General features: G+C 39.5%; 1 long non-coding RNA gene across 2 annotated transcripts in view; it reads right to left on the bottom strand.

Annotated features, from left to right (window-relative positions):
* LOC128853371 (uncharacterized) overlaps positions 1 to 18944 on the bottom strand; it is a 45430-nt gene that overhangs the window by 14935 nt on the left and 11551 nt on the right. For both annotated transcript variants that reach the window (XR_008451886.1, XR_008451887.1), the window contains 2 exons: positions 8056 to 8176; positions 1699 to 1835 (listed from right to left, as the gene is read on the bottom strand). This is a non-coding gene — a long non-coding RNA (uncharacterized LOC128853371). The remainder of the gene's footprint in view (positions 1 to 1698; positions 1836 to 8055; positions 8177 to 18944) is intronic.

The raw sequence follows: 18944 nt of genomic DNA, 5'->3' as shown, positions 1-18944 counted from the left end.
ATTTCTCTTGTGACCTAGAAACCTTATTGACTGTGAATTCCAGAATTTTGATAGTACTGTACTTAAAGCTGGTAAATGCAGCAAGAAGTATTTCAACACTGTGATTAGGACAGAGAATTTTTTAATAGCTAGAGTGAGCTGGTTACGTGAGAACGACCGTCATTCCTGCTGATAGTACCTGCGCACTTCTGGAAAGATTTCTTCTCATAAGCACCGGACTACTGCTCTGAAAATTTTCCATGTGTACAACAAGAAGCTCCAATCCCACGAAACATATATATTCTGATGAGACTGTAGCGTGAGACAGTGCAACAGTCATGTTTGTCACATACAGTTTCTGTGTTCTGCCTGAATGAATCTCTCTTCAGACTCAGCTCTGTAGTGGAAACACTTGGAGGGCTGAGCTTGTTCTTTGCTTTCACTCTTTAGTATTCCTGGAGAGGTGAGGTCCGATAGTGGAATATCATCTAATTTCCCAAAACATCCTATTGATTTGAACAGGATCACTTGGTATCGGACATACCAGGCAGATGTTACATTTCCGAGGTTTGTCTGTGCTTACAAATAATTCTGCCAAAGAGTTTGCTCATTAAGACAATGTTGAAGAGCAAATCTAGGCAAGACCTGAATGCATTTAAATTAACTTTTTTGGTATGCTTAAATACTACTGCTACTACCACCAATAATAATAAAGTAGAAGATTTTCCTGTATTATTGTTAATAATACAAAAGTGTATACCTAACATTATTTAAAGCTTGTTTTTTTCATTGGTTTGGGGATCTATGGGAAGCCTTTCCTCAGTAAAAAGAAAGAAAGTAAAAAAAAATTTCTGTTTTCCCAGTGGTGCTCATTAGTAATGCAGACTTGCTATCAAATTGCCACTACACTGCAGAGCAATATACCAATCAAAAGCCGTCATATACTGGAAATGTAACAATTTAGCAAGCAAAATATACAATTCATATAGCTAAGAGCAGAGAGTAAGTACCAACAAAATGGAAATATGTTGTCAGTTTGAGTTTTCTTAATATAATTTAAGAAATTTAAGAACATTGTCTTGAAGTATATTTTCGTATACTGCCAGATTATCTGAATTCAGTTCTACCACCATAGCTTCCTTTCATATGGAAAAAATACATATGAAACCATTGTAATTATCTATTTTTTTTAATTTGAGACCTGTACAGACTAAGTTGCAGTTGTAAAATTTCATATCACACTGCTTAAAATTTAATCCTGTAATTAAATAATAAGCACGTATAAAATTAGCAATGTATAGAAGTCTAAACTTTTTTTTTTTCAGTTTTCATAGTGGCCAGTTATTCAAGAGTAAACACGCTCCACCTCTCTGCTAGGAAGAAGCAGATAAATTCTTGCAATTCTCTTTGTAATTCTGATCCAAGTCCTTCTGAAGCCAGTGGAAAAATTTGTATTAAGACAGTTTATTAGGACTTCATTTTACATCTGTTTGTCTCACTGAGATGAGTGCTTATTTCATCTTGTTATTTCAGGCCTTCCAATCTCAACTCTACAGTTTGCAAAGAGTTGGATTTTTTTCTTGAAACTGAGATATTCTGTTAAAAAGAGCACGTTTGGAGAGAAACAGACACTTGTTACCGGTCCACGGAAAGATCTCAAAGTGTACCAAATGTAAGAATATACTTTCAATAAATCTTGAGATAACAAATCATACTGACCATGAAAATTGTCCTTAGCTGACACCAATAATGAAGGAGAGTCGCTTTTGACAGGCAATTCTTGTTCTTGCAGGTGCGCTCTCGCAAGGCTGGGAGAGTCTTTATTTTTGGGGGTTTCCATGGTAATGTTGGCAGTCCTAAATGGAAACAAAAATATTTAAAAGGAGATGTTAAAAAAAGTGTGATTCAAACGTGACTGAAGTTTGTATATTTCTAAGATGAGAAAGCAGAAATGTTGTTTCACATGGTTTTAAAAATTCTATCTAAATTAAATCCAAAAACCAAATTCAGGCAGATTTTTCCAAACTGTTGTGGGTTTGGCATCATAAAAAACACTTGAAGGAAGGCCTTTTAAGAATGGGCAAGCACAAAGCGACTCCTTTCATGTTTTGTTTTCTGAAACAGGCATCCCTTTTCTACAACTTGAATTTCCATACAACGAAAATGATCTTTGCAAGGGTGAAAATGGTTGCTGCCAAAGGCGCATAACACCAAAATCCAAGCGGGTTTCATTTAGTTTAGAAGCAGCCTTTAAACATTTTGAATGTTTAAAATGAAACTTATACCTTCAATCTTAAAAAGAAGAGGTCTGCAACACTGAGTTTATCCTGGAAATGAAATCCTGTAAGAAACTGCACCAACAGAGGGCTTCAGCAAGCGGTCCCTGCCCATGCTTTGCCACCATCCTGCAAGGCGTGAGCAGGTATCGTTATATTTGTAGACAAAGGGTTTGGAGGGGCTCTGGAGCTGTAACCAGGCATAAGGCATTGGTCAGTTTGTACAGAGCCAAAACGACAGAGATGCGTGTCCAAGGCAGTCCTGGCAATGCATTAGCAAGCCCGTGATCCCCAGAGACCTCAGGAAAAGACGAGGGGAAGCCACCTCTTTTCTGCACTCACAATAAGCTGGGAAGAAGACCTGAGGTAGGGAAATGTTGTGTGTGGCTTTCCCTTTGCTTGCTTTTCTTCGAATGGAAGACAAGCAGTCAGATGCCCGGTGCTAAGGCAGTTGGAGGGACCTGCTGGCAGTGCTATTTATACACCGCGGTTGAAAAATAGCACTTGAAAGGGCCTCTGTTCTAAGGTTCGGGTTGAAAAAAAAAAACCCTTGATTCCGCATCTGTGAAAACTTCCAAAAATGGCTTTCCTCAATGTAGAAGCCGGATATATATTTGTTGAATCAGGCTCTAATTAGGTAGGACACAAAGGGCTTTCTCCCCCCACGACACTTCCTGCTCAGCTAGTGTCCCCCCACTTTCTGCTCACCCTGCTAAAGCATTATGGGGGTTGGTTTGGTGTTTTTTTTTTGTTATTTATTCTCACAAAGACACTGTAGCAATCAGCAACTGACCCCCTTTCTTCCCTCTCTCCTCCTTTTAATTGCAGGGTTTTTTTTCAGGCCAAATTTCTTCCTGCTCGCTTGGGCTGGTCTTTTCATTAAAACAAGTTCTTCAAATGACCCCCCCAATCGTTTGCCCTTCCTGTCCATTCTTGGTTATGCCAAAACTGTTAGTTCACAACAGGAAACCAATAGCTTGTGCTATCAGGAGACATTTCCTTCACAGCACAAAACGTCTGAATAATAATTTCAAGCAAGGCTTCACCCATTTCCTGTGAAAGGAGGGAAGTTTGCCTATCCCAGTCCCTCAGAGCTCTTTGTTTCCATCCCTTCGTGACGTAATGCTTTCTGCACAGGGAAGATGGATCATTTTCCCTTAACAGCACTAAATTCGATATCCTGTGTAAAGTTTTGATACTGCTCTTCAGCGATGAAGCATGTAACATTTACTACTAATAAAAAGTTATGCTCTAGTTCATACTCGTGTCTCTTTCAAAAATAATCTAAACTTTCGGTGCCTGGAAAATAACTACAATGAAAACATGAAAGCTAAAGACAGTTTGGTTTATTAAATGTTTTACTTGCTGACTATTAGTGCTACAGCTCTAACTACTCCGTATCCTCCCAGGAGAAGGAGAGCCCAGCTGGTATCAACCCTTGCTGAACACCAGAAAGCCCCAGACTGAACATCCACTGTGGCACAGCATTTTACAGGGCCTCTACAGAGAGATACACTCAGGCACTGACTCAACATATCAATTAGGCACGTGCTTAATTTCATCCTCATATAGCAAAACATTCACTTAAGTGAATACTGAAGAAGAGTCACTGACTTTTTTTTAAGTGATATGCTACATTAAAGTTTTAATAGAATGGCAATGCTAAATTGCTAAAAGGGAAATTAGCAAGCAATGCACATTAGCTCTGCAGTGCGGGAGCGTTTAGGGCTAGTTGGAATACATAATTTTAGGTAAAAAAATGTGTTGTGCTATCCTTTATCCAAACAAAGTAGTCACAGAAATTGCTACCTATGAGATACTTTTTTCCATTGAATCCTGTTGTGGTGTATCTTAACCTATTTTTGTTAAATGATGCAACCTGGGATCAAGATATGTTTTATTTTATTTTCTACATTTTTTTTTAACAAGCTTAATAAAGGCTTGTGAATATGATTTTTTTTAATCACCTGTTGCAGGAAGCAAGAAAGCTTAAAAGGAGAATTTGTGAAAGAGTTTGAGAACCTTAAAAATAGCTCTTGTCATAATTGTTATTATAGTGCAGCCTTAATTACATCATTTGCTGTCACACAAAACCCATAATAAATCTGTCTTTCCATTATTCTGAAGACAATAAAATTTTTATTACATTTGTGTCCTCTGTGTGTTTGTAATTTGAAATATTTGAACCAACATGGAATACTAAATCTTTTATTCTAATTCATTTGTTCCAATCAGGAGGCCCAGCAGAGTCAACTTAGTGTTTTCTTCTTCTTTAACAGGCATCACACGCATTTCTCAGTGCCTGCCTCCTCAGCTGGGATACCACCTTCCTTCACCAGGCTCTAGTCATGTTTGTGCTAGCTAATAAACCATTTTAACACTTCTCCAATAGAAGCTGTGTTTAAGAATAGTAGCTGTGTGTTTCAGCGCCTCTTGCTTGAGAGGCAGGAATGTGGTTTACGTGTTGAAGGTCAGCAGGACCTTTGCATTTCATATTTTTCAGTCCATTTCCAGAAGTACATTTGTCAGTTATGGACTCAAGCAGCTGAGAGTCTCTGCGTTAGGCATATTTCACTCACCCTTAACACCTTGAATTCCCCATCAGTGACTGTAAGATGTAAGACAATATCAGTCTTTTTATATTTGTTTCAGACGAACTGTAAAAGTGAATTTTGATTCACTTCAGTTGGGTCTGAGGAAAGTGTTTCCCCTTCAGTGTCTTTACCAATCAGAAAATTATTTCTGAAGAAAAAAATTATCAGCAAATATCATTCAGTTCTTTAATTGTTCAACCCTAAACTGAGACATCTTGTCGAAAACCTTCTTTGAAGCTGATACCCCAAGGCTACTGTTGCATCTTGCTTTTCCTTTTTTTCTCTTCCCAATTTTGAACCCCCTTTCATTTCATTTGAGGATGACCAAGTTACATTTAATTGCCTAACAAAACCTCAACTGTTTGTTCATTCAGTGGAATGAGAAACTTTGCTTTTTTTTCTGAGAAGCTTCTTCAGCTTTCCAAGTGTGGAATCCCTTCCTTTGTTCCGGCCAACTGTCTCCAAAGCAGAATAACAGGTGAGCTGGGGATGCTCTGAGGAAAGCAACGTAAACAACTAATGCCCAAAGAGATGAGCTACTGTAAGAGCAATCATGCTGAATATGTCTAGTTGTGCCTAATGGCAAGAAAAGCTAATGACAGTGTTATTCTATTGGCAATTAGAGAAATACAAATGTCAAAGTATAAACATACATGCTTAACTGAAAAAAAAATCAGGCCAATGGTAGAGGAAGCTTCCAGTCAATCCCATGTTTTAATATCACAGAAAAAAATTCTTTTATAGCAAGTGTGGGAACACAATGTCCTTTCCAGCTTGTAAAACTACATTTGCAAAGCGTTCTGAAAAAATCTGTGGGTAATGCCACAAACTGGCAAGAAGTGACACTTAAGTCCCCTTCTTCCTATTATTAACTTGTATAATACTGCATACGCTTCAGCAAACTTCACCAAAAGTCCCAGAAGGACAGGAGTGTGTGCAGAGTATTTATATTTTGCTATGGAATAGATCACAGATTCTGTCCATCTGTCAAAACGCATGAGAAATTCATGCTTAAACCTAATTCTCTATTTGGTGAGCAGAGCCTCAGAAAAATTAGAAGACCTGATGAAGGCCACACAGGAATGAATGAGAACGAAGAGACTAATGGGACATATTCTATTAGCCATTATAGAGGCTGTAACTGCACGTACCAGCTTCTGTGACACAGCACACAGTGCTGATGGTTCTCATCTTCTCTATATTTACGTATCAAAATTGGCAGAAAAGGTCTACTCTCCTCTGTGCAGTATCAATGTTGCTTTCTGATATGTCTGGAGGAGAAGGGAAGACAGAGCGCTATAGAACAGGCAATGCCAGTAGCTGGGAACGATCAAATGGCCCTAGTAAACTCACAGAGGCATGAAAGGAGCTAACAGCTGACAGTATTAACACTGGAATTTTCAGGCAAGTAAAATCATAATTTTATCAGAATAGAGATATAAACATTATATCATATATAACTCTTGGCTTAGAGTCCCTTTAGGCAGCAGAGCAGTCTTGGAAACTAGGTAACTTTAAAATCTATGCCCCTTAAATAGGTTAAATCCCCCTAACACCTTTCATGCCAACATTTCTTCTGCATAGTGCTCAGGCTCTCATTATATTTGACATTTTATTTCCACTATTGAATTGTCTTTTCCTTGTTTTGCTCATTCGCAGTGCACATTAGCCAACATATAAAAATGTAATTTGAGTGTTTTAAGTTAGACTAATATATTTTGACTGTATCCTCGCTGACACAGAGGACTGTAATGCAGCCAGCTGTTCATTGTTACTATGTTAAATAAAGTAGAACTCCCTCGTGATATTCTATATGCTAACAAATGATGTAATGAAATGCTGGCCATGTGAAAATTCTATCATTATACCACCCAGCATCCCCACGAGCAGTCAGAGGCCAAGTCACTTGCCTGAAAAGCCCCGTTAACACATGATCCTCACAGCTCAGAACTGTAATTGGTTTAACCTGATGTGCTGCTCAATTTCTGTCCTCCCTGCTTCGATAGTAAAAGTGCTCTTTTCTCTGTACTAGTGTACAGGGCAAATCTGAAGACTTTGATCTGTTATTACCACACATATCTGTAAGCATGAGAAGTGAAGAGCTGATTACAAGAAACACTATGAGAGGTGGGACTGCTCAGGTAGGCAAAGATAGAGAAAGAGGGGGAGGAAGCCACGCATAGAGAGAAGAAAGACGTATCCTCCACAAGAACTTGGCAAAGCCAATATAACAACTTTCTGCCTTCTTCCTCCCTTCCTCCGTCCCCATCTGTATAGTTTTATCATTTCAGTGATTCAGTTGCTAACAGAAGCCCACACACAGTTGTAGGATCACAGCTAAGGAGACAGAGAAATGCAGAGTAGGAGTGAGACCAAACACAGACTGTTAAGTCTACATGAACACTGAAGGCAGCTTCTCATAGAGGTGTACCTGAAATTGTGAAAAGAAAAGAAGCACGGAGAGAATGGAGGAGAAAAGGTGGTTGAACTTTACCTTAGACACTGACTACAAACAGAAATTTTAACCTTGACGTTGGTGGCTGTGGGTTCCATCTGCAACTTACCCACACGCACCAGGGTGGCAAGAGATGCAACACAAACGGCCTGGGGAAAACTGGAAGCAATAAATGGCCTGTGTGTTCCCACTACGTTTGAGGAAGCAGGAGAGGAGAAAAAGGCAAGCACTCTGTACCAGGGGAATTTTCAGGCAACAGAAACCAAATCGAAAATAGCAAACTAAATTTAAACTTTTAGAATTTACAGATGGGTCCTTAGTTCTTCAAAGGAAAATTTATATGTGTGTGGTACCTTCCAGCTAGTCACAGTCTGCATCGGAGGCCTGGTTGTGGAACTCAGGGACTTAAATAAGCCCATTGGCTATGGAAATAGGACACTGCAATACAGCTCTGGGTGAATTCAGTGGAAGACGTACAAAAAAAGACGTCTTCTGTGAATCTGTACTTCTGTTAGATTTGAAACATTTATGTCTTGCCCTTTTTATAACCAGTACAACACACTACTGGCGGAGAGCAGATGCTGTCTGGAAAGGAGAAAGTTCTGGGTTAGTTGGTACCTGGGGAGAAAAGGACTGAGAGCAGCCATTCCTAGTAAATGCTGGGGCTTCCAGAGCAATCCTGCATGATGCTGGGCTTTTTGGGCTTTCAGAATAGGACCTCTAGAGCAAGAACAAGAGCATTGCACCATACCTGTCTAGGATGATAGTTTCTTCTTTTGGAAACTAAGTTATTAGGAGATGCCTGGCTTCTATTTCATAGTTCAGTGCAACAGTGAGGGCTTTCTCTGGTGGGAAGGATGCGAATTTATCTCCTGTTGAAATGAAAGGCAACAATTAGCTGAAGCATTTGCAGAAACTAAAGTTAGGAGACATCCTAAGAATGAGTGAGGACAGCAAAGCTTTGTGTTTCACAAAGCAGAATGGTTTGAGAGTTACTCCCACCTGTCTGAACAAGGCAGTAGGGCTGTGCAGCCCAGAGCATGGCCACACAGTCCTATCAGTGCACGATAATTTGTCTTATGCAAAGCACCGCTGACACAGCTGCATTGCTTCTGGCTCTGGAGAAAGCTTGCTTGGAGACAGAACAGGTATCTCTACTATGCCACGCAGACGTACTCCAAAAGCCACTATAAACAGGCTGAGGCAGCCTGGATGCATCTCAGAGAGAAATGAGATGATGTATATTTTCATGACTTACATAAGACAGGCAGAAACAATAAGTCTGCAAATACCAGTCCTGTCTAAGCTTTTCCCAATCAAGGCTTTCAGACAAGGCATAAACTTTCATCTCAGTTTGAGCCTTGCTATGCTGCAGTTTTGTCTAGGTGCTTATCTGTTCTCTCCTAGAGGAGTCACTGCAAAAAATATCAGGATGGGGAGGAGGAAGAACACCATATGGCATTTTCCAAGTGTATTCACATCACATGCATTTTACATGTTTACATTTCTTGACCATGGTCTGAGCCCGATCTCAGGCTAACCTTGAACCTTGCAAACTAAATACAGCCCTGGTAGTGCAGCTGGGACAGGTGGGAGAGCCGGATAACGCAGAAAGAACTCAATCTGCAGTGTCTCATGACAACAAAGAGAAAAATACTCCCCCAAATCTGTGCTGCTAGAGCTACTCTTCTTGCTACACTGATAACATTCTGTTCTGGTAGTGGCAGTGAAGTATGTTCACCGCCACATATCATGAAGCTGAGTGCAAAAATCTTACAGTTTTGTTGCCGAAATAGTGCACAGGATACCGACACCTTAAGGCCAGAGGCAGGCTGCTGGCTCATGCACCCTTGCTTCCAGCTGAGCAACAGCCTTGAGGAACTGTGAAGCAGAAAAGCCATTATAGCGATCTGCTCCTACTCTATAATCTGCCTGGAATAAATAAATATATAGTCTCTTCCTGTATCTTGGGTGGCATCTGCTGTGAGCAATGCTAAAGCTGTCCAGCTCCCACGGAGCCATGTCTACGCCTGAGCTCCCAGGAGAGCTGCTGACCCAATTGTAGCACCTGGGGGAATACTGTGCTAAAATACCCATGAGCAAACATGGCTGTGAAGCTGCGGGCTGTGATCCAGGGTCTGAGCCTTCATGAAACGCTTTTATTTCTGCAAGATAATTAGCAGCATAAATGAATTGGCAAGAACCATTTTGCATGAAAGACCAATAGAACAATTCTTAATTCTTCACATGGCCTCTAAGATTGTCTAATGATAAAATACATGTTCTATATAATCTTTATTTTTAATTCACTCAATTTTTAAACAAGCAGAACTCCCATTCCCACTCCCCATGGAAGACAGATAACATTTCATGAAGTATTTTGGCAGAAGACATAGATGATTGTATTTATTGGCGACATCATAATGAATTAAAGTAAAAGGGAAAAAAATAACTCTATTAGTAAAAGGTCAAGTTCCAGCCATTTCTCTAGAGTAAGGTTCAGTTTTGAAGTCATTTTTCAAAAGAGGTTTTACATTTACAAAATGTAATGAGGTTAATTTGAAACTGAAAGAGCTAATCATTGGTTTGATATCCTGGATGCTGCAATTGTATTGCTTTCCTTAGTGTGACAACGTTATCTATCATCTTTCTACTTCTACCCTGTTAAAGAATCATTTCAATTTCAGACTTCCAGGTTTGTGAAATATTGTGCTGCTCCATTGTCATAGTACTGGAAAAACCCTCTCTGGAAGGATCTCAACAGTCTGAGTTGGTAAAGGTGGAGAATAGGATGTTGCCTGCTGAATATTACCTCTTCAGGTTTGCTATGTTTAGGCTGAGAATCTTTCCAGAAAATTGAGCATGAATTCTACCTTTCCTAAGCTTTTTTTGGGGGGTTTTATTGGTGTGGTTTGTTTGTTTGTTTGTTTGTTTGTTTTTCTTTCAGTTTTCACCCTGTAGCTTCTACAAGGCAGAAGAAGTGAAATCAATGCCTTGCCTTCCACCTCTAGGCCACTGAGATGAAGAATCATGCTATCTTGTAAGAGCTGTTCAGTGGCATACTTGAATGGTGCTCACAGTTTCAATACATTTCCTAACTTATAGACGTTAACATCCAAACTAGTCTCTTGTCTTGCCCTACACAGGCAAAGCCCCCTGGCAGACCTTAAAAAGAGAGTGAGTATTCAGAGGGAAGTAAACAGATGTCTACTGTTCAATTAATTAACTCTGCCTTGGTGTTAATCACCTGCACATTCAAATCAGAGAGGACAATATAACAGAAAAAAAAAATCATCCCTATGCACACACAAATCCATTTCAATGTTAACTGAGAGGGAAAAATGAAAAGGGAAATTTCAATCCCAAACCTGTGTGCTTTGCCCACAACTCCAAACTGACAAAACCACTCTGCAACGTTGCTGATTTCCTTCTTTTCACTGAAAACCAACACATGCACAGGCATTATAGTGGAGAAAATCCTCTGAAGACTCAGGGTAAAGAGTCCCTCTACTCTCCACTTGTTTCACAAAGCTCAGTGTACGTTGCTTATCACAAGGCTTCACTCACTGCACAATTTCCCCCTTTTCCCATTCCCATTTCTGCCCAACACACAAGGCCCTGCGACCGCTCATGAACTCGCCAACATCCCCTTCCACCCACCCCTTTTCAGAGTCCTGGTATCACAGGCCCTACATGAGGGAACTGCTTCACTGTTGGGTATTTTGCTGTCTGAACTACAGTGTTTTGAGCTGGTGCTTCTTAAACTGTGAGAAAATAGCTAGCGGAATACACTGGCTATCTCCGTAGAGCCTGTGGTTTTCCAAACCCACAAATGGACAACATGGCAGCCAAGCTCCATAGTGTTTTATACATATTTTTACGCATATATTTATTTTTATAATTATATATGTGTATTATTCTTACATGCACAATGTCTGAATCTATGGATTATGACTTATACACAAAAGATGTCAGTGTAGGCTAGTTTGGATGCAGGCTACAGAACTCCAAGAACTTTGTTGGGAGGAAAAACCATCAGAAAAGATCCCTGTTACATGGTTAAATGCACTTATGAAACTTTGCCTGACTTTTGTACATTGGCTTGAAACTACAGCTGCAAGCTGTACAAAGGAAATGACGACAGGATATAAAGGACTAGGGAATATTCAGTATTTACTAAACAAAGATCTTAGTTTGAGCATGTGTCCAGTCATACCATAACTATTTGACAGAAACAGCTCTCTGTGCTTGGACAGTTCAGAGAGTCATTGCTGTCATTTTCCAGTCCATATGCAATAAATCACCTTACACTAACACACTTGCAATACATGATTTTTTTTCCCTCGACTCTTAAATAATGAATTCACTCTACAAAGGATTTAGCAAGCCAAAAGGCATTGATAAATACTGGAACGAAACCTGAAACCCTCAAAGACCCGTGATCATTCCGAGAATTTCATTTTACGCCATAGTTGTTCAAAAGAACTTTCTTCAGCCGAAGCATTTCCTAGGTCAGACCTTATCTCATGTTAAAATCACATCAACTTATTGAAAGGAATTTTACAACTTTATCTGACTTCTGGGATAACTAGAGAGCAGTTCAGAACATTTTTAATATTAGCAGATGAGAGTTGTTCCTTTAACGCAATATGTTATGTCTTCTTCTTGGGCACTGAAGAAAAGGGCTATTGTAAAACATAATTATTTATGAACTGTGCTATGGTGTTTGCAAGATGACAGAGTGCAAGGGGCCCCATATCTAATCAGGCACTGTAGTGACAGACTGCCACCCTTTAGAAGCCTTTAGTCTGGAGAGACAACAGAGGCAAAATGTTGGACGTTCCCAACCTCATGTTGGAGGTGGTCAAAAGTGATTAAATTACTTACCTGCTTAGCTCCAGAGACTGAAACCTGTGGCAGAGCAGGAAACTAAGCTCAGATCTCCTGAGGCCCATGGTTGCACCCCGATGTGCTGTGACTCGCAGCTAATTCATGTTTGATCAATGAGTTCAAATTTCAGTTATCAGAGATTACCCATCTCCTCTCCCCTTTGCATTAAGTTTCTAGAATCATTTAAGTGGTCACATTTTACTTTCACCCTCGTTTGTAGACATTAATTTTGAGGCCCAGATGCCTAAGCATCTACAGACTTCTTGGTTCACAAAAGATGATAAAAGACATAAGATCTGGAATTCCATGGCACTCAAATGAGAAGTCAAATGCAAGCAAACAGCAGTTCCAGTCCTGCTAAGAAACATTTGAAAAGACCTTTGATTTGCTAGCTGGAAATTCAAAGTTGACTCCATTGGAAGGCAGAGCCCCAGTGGTCCCACATTCATGATGGACTTGTTTCTCTTTACAGGTTTTCTGCTCCTATTTTATTAGAATCCTCTGTCATCATTGCTTTTCCTGAACTTTCCCCATCATTGATTTACTCTTTTGTTCAGATGTGTCCTTACTTCTTTTCTCAGGTGCTGCTTATGCAGCAATTTGAATGAACTGATAAAGCAAACACTTGCTGAATCGGTGTAAATAAAAGGTTTGCTGGATTCCTAGCTTCTAACATGGGTGCCAGGTTGAAGGTAACCACAGAGACAAAAAAATAGTGGTAAGTCAAGATTTTTGTACCTTTTGAATGTCTTTGAAATGCAACTTGTTCTCCTTTTACCTTCATAGTTAACTAATATTGAACTCTGAAACAGGTCTCTTCTTGTTCAAGTCAAGTCTGGCTCCTGTCTGAGAGGAATAGGTTTTATATTCCTGTACTTACCATTCAGTCCAGAAACAATATAAACTTCTCTAAGCTGGCTGCAGATCTCCAACCCCCCATACTGAGAGCTGCAGGAACAAAAAGGTGTAATATTTAGCTTCCCTGCAAGTTTCTTAGTGCTGCTTATCTCTGGAAAGGGGTTTGATCTTTTCCTGCTTTGATTAGAAGAGGACACCTATAAGGAATTAATGAATTCATGTTATTTGTGCCATTAGTGCCAGCATTGCTAATTTTCTCAAGTCTGCAGCCCAAGACTACGTGAGAATTTATCATAGGACACCTTTGAAGTACCTGTGCAAAGTATAGAAAGCAGCAGAAATAACTGCATAGTATCTGGCTAACAAACCTTAACAAAGTCATTTATTTCAGCCGTGCTTGTTGCTGCTGTACAGGGAGCCCAATCATTATTTGGTAGTTAAATTTCTCTTTTATGATCTCATTTTCCCTTGTAACTCTGAAAATGAGAGTTTTGCTCAACCCTACCAGCTTGTTCCAAAGTCAGGGAGACTACATACAGTATCGAACGACACAACAACATGTCAGGAAAAATAAATGAAATGGCTTTGTGGTGTCAGCTTGGGAAGAAATGAGATGAAATATTTTTTCCATGTGCTGAATGAGCCCAGACAAAATCTGTCTAGATACTAGGCTCACTACAACCTGCTTGTATAATTTCTGGAGGAGGGAACAGTCTGTTTATGGCGTGCGTTCAACCATGCTACACACTTTGCAAAATATTCCCTTTTCTCAGAATAAAGTTCTTCATAGCTAGATAAGACAGAGTGGAAGTTATTTGGTAGAGTCTGCTGGAATAGGAATGCACATTGGCTGTGAATTTATACAGCACTAACTTTTTTTCCCCCTTAGATTCTAGTTCTTCTTGAATCAGAACCAAATGAATAAACCCCAATAAAAAGAGAATTCAAAAAATCAAGTGGCTGTTCCAGGTGATCTCATATGTTGGAGAGCAAGTTCTGAGTGATGTGGGTTACTGGAAGTCTATTCTGGGTGGAAGTATATGTGATTTTTTTTCCAGGGCTAGGAAGCCCATAGCTTCTCCTAAGCTGATATCAGGTAAATACATATTATTTAAGCCTTACAGTTTCAGTACACAGAAACTTCAGATTGTTACTTTTCCATTTAAAAAAAAAAAAACAAACCCAAACCACAATAAATCAAAAGAAAACAGAAAAAAAGACCGACCAAAAAACCCCAACAAAAACCAAACAAGTAAACCTTCATGTTATTCCAGGGAGGATTACGCACATGTAAAAGGTGCATTTTTCTGTCTCCGACCTACCCACATTCCTGTGAATTTCATTTGCTATCAAACCAGCGTCAAATGGGAGAGACGGCATTTTCTGTAAATAGCAGCCTATAAGTCTGATTTTAAACACTGAAAGTATCACAGTGTCCAGTTTAAGTACAGCAAATTGAGCATGAAGAAGCAGCTTTCAGGAGAAGCTTTACATGAAGAGCCTCACAGTCTCCTGGCGGGGGTAAAGCACTCTAAGGAAGGTAAACCTGCAGGCAACAATTCTTGAGTTTTCATTCACAACTTCTCAAACATTAAGACGCACAAAACCGTTTGTTCCATGGCTACGCTCCAAGGACTAGCGAGACACTTTATTCACTGCAATAACTGAAAGCACCACCCATTCTCACTGTATCTTTCAGGCCACAATCGCTCGTGGCAGATGTGTTTTTACGAACGAGACTGTGGAACTGGTAAGCAGAGAGCTTTCCCACCCTTCCCTTCTCCCGAGCATCTGACAAGCCACGGTTTCAGAGTGGCCACACCCTGCTTGTTATTGTTGAATTCAAATATTAAAGGTGGGTTCTTTTATATTTTCCTTAGCCTTTCACCTTTATTTAAAATGGAGTGCATTCAAGGGACAGCTGTGTTACTGGCAACAACATCACATGAAGGAGCTTTCTATAAATAGCATCACTATTAAATAAATGGCTGGAGCATAACACTAGTAAGTAAGCAGGATGAAGTCAGTATTATTTATTCTTGGTAGATCTGACTGTTAGTAAAGTATACATTTGTTTTCATTTTGAAACAATATGTTTAAGGAGCAAATAAAATTGAAAGGCAAGATTTAGAAGGTGTGTTGCCAAAATTGCTACATTTCCTAGATGACACTGGCAAAATGACCAACATCCACATTAAAAAAGTGGCTCCTGAATTTTTGCGCTTAAAAAAGGTCAGTTTTGAAAGTGTGGCTTCTAGTCTCTTTTATTGCTGTGTTTTTCAGGTGTAAAATGGGGTTAATAACACTTAACCGATTCACAAAAGAATTATGATGGTTAAAACATTCATGTGAGTAAAGTACATTAAGTTTCTCTGACTGAATGAGTCACTACAATACAGAAATTATTTCAATTCGAGACGTTTGGCATGTGAAGGAGCAAGGTAAATACTAGATAATTTTCTTCTGTTTTCACAACTAAAAAAATGTGAACTTTATTAAGCAGAGGCCAGACTTCCAAAGAGCTACAGAAAATCTATCCAAGCATACATTCATGGCATAATGTAGACATACCCCAAACCTGTCCTGAATGGGCTTGCTAAGGGTTGGCCTAAGTCTTGTCAAAGCTGTGATTTGCTGTGGAAATTCAGTAAATTAGCTCGCAAACGCCTTACTTCATCTTTAAGCTATTACTCTTAAACAAGCTAACAAGGTAAACCTAGTTTGAATATTTATGCTCTGAAGTGACTGCAGTGAAGACTATCTAATTTAAGCAATTAACATGACAGAAATTTCGTTTGTCTGAAGGAAATGGGGACAGGAAAAGGAAAACCAACCCATAAAAAGACATAGAAATTGGCAATAGGCATGATTTCATCAAGAGGGCAGCAAAGAGAATATGGAAGAAAACCTAGAGATTTGATTGGAATAAAATATTGTTTTCCTATTCCCAAACATCCTGTGGGATGTAATGAACAAATGAAAAGAAATCTACCTTTATCTTTTTGTTGCCATTTTTGTAGCCACATGCTAGCTGATACCAAATACACAGATTTCCCATGCATAATGCCTACAGTCTACGTTGCATTTCTTTTTAATGCTAGAAGTTTAAAATGTATATGACATCTAAGGGAGAAACCAATTCAGCTGAAAGTGAAGAGCGGTATGTACCAATAAACAGACCTTGAAAATACACACATTCAAGTACAGATGTCTGTTTGAAAATTTCACCCAAGATTCCAAGTAAATTATATACTCTTGAAAAAAAGCTATGTGGTTTCTGAAGAATACATGGATAATAAGGGTACCTAAGTCTTATTATGCTCCAAGCTTTTCAAAATGGGACCAAAATACTCATCGGTTTTCTCTTTTCTAATTTTCAAAACACTCAAACGACATAACTGTTAGAATAAATTTGCATAGAAAAGCCTAAGAAAGAGGAATCGGAAACGGAGAACAAAAAGCGAAATCTATCTTTGCCACCACATAAATACATGAATCATACACACCCTAAATACTATTTGCAGTTCTGTTCCCCTCATCTTAAGAAAGATATATTAGACCTGGAAAATATCCTTAGAAAGGTAACAAGGATGATGAAAGATTCACAAGAGCTTTCATATGAAAAATTACTAGGCAGGCTGTGATTCTTCAGAATGGACAAAGAGCAGAAGGCTGCAAAATCATTAATGACATAAAGGAGTAAGATAAAGAATGACTGCTGTCTCTTTCAACACAAGAACCAGGCTTGAACAAATGAAGATACCAAGAGCCAGTTTCAAAAGTGTAGATTTTCTTCATGAAACAGAAAATAGTGAAACTTATTCTTAAAGGATATCATGGATGCAAGAAATACATGTGAGTTTGTGACAAGTATGAACCAGTACCTGGAAAATAAATCCTTTAGAGTTCCTCTACAGAAAAACCACCACAGGTTCAGGAAAACCCCTGAACTAAAAATAGCTGAAACACATGAGAGTATGGAAGTGCATTGAGAGTGCATGGAAGAAGCTTTGTTCTCATTCTTCCCTGATATTTCTTTATTCAATAGGTTCCTGTAGCTGACACTAAACTGATATTCAGTGATATAGCTCCTGAAGTAATAATGTTCTCAACACTCCAGAATTTTCTCCAGCTGCTTCATCTCAGGGGACAGGACTAGAGGGAATGGCCTGAAGCTCCGTCAGGGGAGGTTCAGGTTGGATATCAGAAAAAAATTCTTCACAGTAAGAGTCATTGGGTACTGGAACAGGCTGCCCAGGGAGGTGGTCGAGTCGCCTTCCCTGGAGGTGTTTAAGGAACGGGTGGATGAAGTACTTAGGGACATGGTTTAGGGAGTGTTAGGAACGGTTGGACTCGATGATCCAATGGGTCCTTTCCAACCTTGTGATTCTGTGATTCTGTGATCTCTTTATGCAATTTATCGTCTACCTCATTGGCCATATCTTGTTTCTGCCATCCTCGCCAACTTTCTGCCTGATAAGGCACAAACTAGGGATCCTGTGCTTCTGGGATTTTTGCCTTCTGGTGAAAATATGCTCCTCCTTACCTTCTCTCAGCTTCCCTGCTCTCTTGGTAAGGTCAATCTTCTTTCCTCAGTACCATATGTGTCCAACATTGGCCCACAACCTTTGATGGCAAAACGATTTTATGCCAGCTTTTAATATTGCTGTTTTGCGCATCCAGGAAACGTGACAGATTTGTAATTCTACACCTTTGGAGACGGGATGTTGGATTAGATGGACCTTACGGGCTGTAAAGCCATTCCTGTTTTCTAAGGCACTTCCCCACCCCAAAAAAAGAAATACAAACACAAAAATGCTGTATTAACACAAGTTCATTAATAAATGGGGTCCAAATCAAGAATCAGGATTATAGTTGTAACAATCAGTTAATGACTCCATTTTTATGTGTCTGTTGTGAAGACACAAAATTAGATCTTCATGGTGCAAGTGTATCGCAAAGGAACCTTTTCTTGTGGGCTAGTTACTGGGAATAATACCACATGTCATTAAGTGGAAGTGGTATTAAAATATTGAATGCTGAAAAACAATAAGGTTGGAGGAATATAAGTGCCTAGCAAAACAAAACAGAATTAAACAAATTTCTACCGTAGAGCTCCCATGTGTTGGTATAAGAGCCTTAGGAGAGGTGTAGGCAGGTTAGGTCTAACAGGGACTTGTTTTCTTTGGCCAGTAAAGAGCTAATCATTTTTAACTTGGCTCTTGTTTCAGATATCACATTCTATATGACAGCCCTTTGTTCCTTTTAATGTACAACAAGGTCTTTTAATCCAATATCATTTTTTTGCTTCTAATAAGAAGGCAATCTACTGTGTAGTATATTAAAGCAAAACCAAATATTTTTGGTGACAAGTCAACGCCTAAGGGCTCAAATCCACCCTTCACTGATGTTGGTTACCTTATCCGGTCTCCCTCAAGCCATATGGATTTTTGATTACAGTGCAACCACAGACTTGCATAATAAAATCAGTCACTATAGGAAAACGGCAGTAATGACACATTCAGAAGTGTAACTTGTGGCATTCAGCCATCAGTTAGGGGTCCATGGGAAGCTGCAGAATCCCAGGAAGGGAGGGAGGGTGGAGCAGACACTTGTCTCTTCCACAACAGCCTCACAGGACTGAGGACAGTGAAGCTTGCACTCTGTTTTCAGTTAAGCTGACTGACTGTAAACTTATTAACTGGCATGACTGCAAAAAAATTGATTTAGAGGCACTCAGCAAAATAACTGTTCAGGAGCAGACTTTGATAATTTACCTCAGGCTGAGAGTACAAGCTCCATCTGTGACAGATTCTTGTGAACTCCTCCAAGGTGCAGGACTGTGTTGAGAAGCTGGTGCTTGGCCTCTTCCAGCATGCTGGTCTTCTGCGG

This window comes from Cuculus canorus, chromosome 12 (assembly GCF_017976375.1).
Source record: "Cuculus canorus isolate bCucCan1 chromosome 12, bCucCan1.pri, whole genome shotgun sequence".
In the NCBI taxonomy this organism is placed as follows: domain Eukaryota; kingdom Metazoa; phylum Chordata; class Aves; order Cuculiformes; family Cuculidae; genus Cuculus; species Cuculus canorus.
The sequence above is the reverse complement of the archived record's forward strand: the minus strand, read 5'-3'. Positions and strand labels throughout refer to the sequence as shown.